General features: G+C 54.6%; 1 non-coding gene across 1 annotated transcript; it reads right to left on the bottom strand.

Annotated features, from left to right (window-relative positions):
• Positions 1-3,219: 3,219 nt before the first annotated feature.
• On the bottom strand, positions 3,220-3,301 carry TRNAL-AAG (transfer RNA leucine (anticodon AAG)). The gene has a single exon. It is a non-coding gene; the product is annotated as a tRNA-Leu (tRNA).
• Between the last annotated feature and the right edge of the window lie 552 nt (positions 3,302-3,853).

Raw genomic sequence — 3,853 nt, 5'->3', positions numbered from 1 at the left:
CATCCCATCCATAATCCCATCCCATCCACAATCCCTTCCCATCCACAATCCCTTCCCATCCACAATCCCATCCCATCCACAATCCCATCCCATCCACAATCCCATCCCATCCCATCCACAATCCCATCCCATCCCATCCACAATCCCTTCCCATCCACAATCCCATCCCCAATCCCATCCCATCCACAATCCCATCCCTCCCCAATCCCATCCCCAATCCCATCCCTTCCCATCCACAATCCCATCCCATCCACAATCCCATCCCATCCCATCCACAATCCCATCCCATCCACAATCCCATCCCTCCCCAATCCCATCCCCAATCCCATCCCATCCCATCCATAATCCCATCCCATCCCATCCACAATCCCTTCCCATCCACAATCCCATCCCATCCACAATCCCATCCCATCCCATCCACAATCCCATCCCATCCCATCCACAATCCCATCCCATCTGGGCTTCCCAGCTCAGAATTCCTGGCTATGGCACCTCTCTGCCCCAGCACAGGGCTGGGGGACAGTGGCACTGTGGGGGACACTCCTGGCAATGTCCAGTGGTGGTGGCAGGAGAGCTGATCCCCCCAACCCCATACACAGAGGGGCTCCAGCTGGTTTGGAGTACCCACAGGGGACAGTTTTGGAGCACCCACATGGGGCAGGTTTGGGGTACCCACTGGGGCAGGTCTGGGGATCCATGTGGCAAGGGCACCTTCCGCAGCCCAGGGTGCTCCAATGACATTTGCATGAATTACCCTGGAGGTTTTTGACAGAGAAAAGATGCAGAAAAGCAGAGTTAAATCTTCCTCCTGTCACAAATCTGCCCAGGGGAGCAGAAACATCCTGTCTGCACTATTATGAGACAATAATGGCATTAAACAGGACATCATTATGGCCTCATTAGTTATGGCCCTACACATTCATTTGGGGGGTTAAATCTCTCTATTCAGACCACAGACTCGACCTGGCCTAAAAATCCCACCAATATTAAAAAGTTTTCCCTTTAAGTAAAGTCTAGGTTAATAAAATCCATGGGTAACCAAACAAACACAATTCCCACCAGGATCTCAGTGCCAGGGCTGTGGCACTTTCCTCCTGGCCACGTGTGACACAGAATCAGGGGATGGTTTGGGTGGAAGGGACCTCAGAGGTCCCCGTGCAGGTCCCTGCAGTCCCTCCCCTGCAATGGCATCTCTCAAATGATATTTATGTCCTGCTCTGGCTTTTTTTAATAAAGGAGGAAAACTTCCCTCCCCTCCCTTCCTCCTCATTTATTACAGGCATTAAGTTAAACATGGTTTCCTCTTAAGCCCGACCTAATCCAATTAATATTAATATTGCCCTGAGCCAGGCTGATCTCATTAGTGTCGATATTTAATATCTTTGCTGCGAGTTGTGCTGAAAATGAGTTTCTTGCTTTCCAGAGACTCTGGAAAGAAGGAGCAGCGTTTTCTTCCATCCAGGAATGAGGATGGGATGGGAAAAGGACCGGCCTGGGGCAGGGGGTGCTGGACCCTGTAGATCCTCTGCACCCCGGGCAGGAAAAGTGGAATCACAAGGAACTGCTGGGATAGAGAGTGCATCCTCCTGGGGCATTGCCAGAACTGTGTCCCAGCCAGAGGAGACCCTGGGGACACCAGTGTGACACCAGCGCTGGTGGCCCTCCCACAGCTCCTCCTGCTCTTGAGTGTCACCCTGATTTTTAAAGTTTTCCTAAACCTTCTGATGCTGACATTCTTGTAACAAACTTTCTCACACCCTTTCTGTAAATAACTCATTGTTCTGCATTCTTTTATTGAGGAGGAGAAATCTGATGGACTGCTGGCTTGTCCAGTGTCATTGCAGAGGTGGCACCATCACCAATCCGCTTTTGGAAATCTATAAATGTTGGAGTCAGAAAATAAACTTCCCTTTTTCCTTCACCTTGAGAGCAGCAGTGTGTTTGTGCTCCTGTTGTTTGGTGTCCTGCAGTGACACTGGAGGGATGCTCTGGGTGCGGCTCATTAACGGGGGGGTCCATGGCTCATTAATGGGGGGATAGCTCATTAACACAGGCTCATTAACACGCCAAAGGTTGAGGACTGGGTTTATTCAGGGCTGGCAAACTGCAGGGCAGCTGAGCTCTGTGCTCAGTGGAATTAAACCCAGAAACCCAGGATTCCTGCAGGCTGCTGTCCCGCAGCACGAGGGGCTCAGCAGGAGCTGCACAAGCCCTTTCAGCCCTGCTCGTGTCCTCTGCTCCCCTTCCCTGCCCTCGGAGCAGCTGCCGGGGTCAGGACAGGGTTTGGAGCAGAATCACCCCCGACTGTGGTTGCAGAATAGCAGTCAGTGAAACAGGATCTCTGCTATTCAGAACAAAATTCCTTTTTTGTTTTGGATCCAGCAGCAAATAATGGGGACCCATGGAATGCCATAAAGGACCTTAAAGAACAAGGTGATCCTATCCAAACCATTCCATAATTTACGATTAATTTCCTTTCATGTGCAGGGCCTGTGGAGATGATGCAATGAAAACTGCCCGGTTCCAGCCCCAGGGCTCAGTGTTGGATGTGTTCATCCTCCTCCTCCCAAACCACAAAATGAATCTTTCCTTGCCATGACCTCCTGGTTTGAGGCCAGGCTGCTTTAGTTCACCCCTGCTCCCTCCCAGCACGTCCTGGCTGGTGCCCAGAGCAGCCCTGGCTTAGCAAGGACAGCTCCATCAGCACTGGCAGGAGCAGCAGCAGCTCCCATCACCTTGGCCCTGCACAGCCCTGCAAACCCATTTTTAGGGAATTAGTGCTGTGTCTCAGCCCCCCAGAACAGGCACACGTGGGGCACATCTGGGACAACCCCACCTGACCCGGGGGAATAATCAGAGTTTTGTTTGTGGCTTTTCATAAAACAGCTGGGTTTGGATTGAGAGGGACGTCAAAGCCACCCGGTACCACCCATGCCAGGGCAGGGACACATCCCACTGTCCCAAGTGCTCCAGCCCCCGTGTCCAGCCGGGCCTTGGGCACTGCCAGGGATCCAGGGGCAGCCACAGCTGCTCTGGGCACCTGTGCCAGGGCCTGCCCACCCTCACAGGGAGGGATTCCTGCCACTGTCCCATCCATCCATGGTGTGCCATCACGAATGGATCCCTGCCCACGGTAAACCCCAGCACCTGGACGACATCCTGAGACTCCCGGGGCCACTTGTGAAACTCGCCCAAATCCCTCAAGTGCCAAAACAGAGCTGGCAGTGGTGGGATTCGAACCCACGCCCCCGCAGGGACTGGAGCCTTAATCCAGCGCCTTAGACCGCTCGGCCACACTACCCTGGCACGGCACTCCCCGGGAACGGGATTCGAGCCGGGATCCGCCCCTGGGCACGGCACCCTGCCCATCCCGGCCCTTCCCTGGCTGCCTTCTCCCGCTGCACTCACAAAGCTGCCCTTCCTTCCTTCCTTCCTTCCAGTGTGGGATTGCTGCTCTGACACCCCCTTCCCTTCCCTTCCCTTCCCCTCCCTTCCCTTCCCTTCCCTTCCCTTCTCTTCCCTTCCCTTCCCTTCCCTTCCCTTCCCTTCCCTTCCCTTCCCTTCCCTTCCCCTCACTCCCACACTCACCCCCACATCTCTTTTCTCAAAGGCTGAGGACAGCCCCTCCGTCCCGTTGGGAACAGGACCAGAATCTGATTTTCCTGCCCTGTCCCAGCCGTGCAGAGGGACCAGGGGCTGGGGTGCCAGTGCCAGTGCCAGAGCCAGCACTGCTGCTCAGTGGCTGTGTGGCCCACAGATCCCACAGTGCCGCTCTGGCATCAGGGAAGGTGCCAAACCCTGCAGGAAAGCTCCTGCCAAGCACCGGGAGCCAGGCCCAGGGAAGTTCTGCAGT

This window comes from Melospiza melodia, chromosome 11 (genome assembly GCF_035770615.1).
Source record: "Melospiza melodia melodia isolate bMelMel2 chromosome 11, bMelMel2.pri, whole genome shotgun sequence".
Classification (NCBI taxonomy): domain Eukaryota; kingdom Metazoa; phylum Chordata; class Aves; order Passeriformes; family Passerellidae; genus Melospiza; species Melospiza melodia.
The sequence above is the reverse complement of the archived record's forward strand: the minus strand, read 5'-3'. Positions and strand labels throughout refer to the sequence as shown.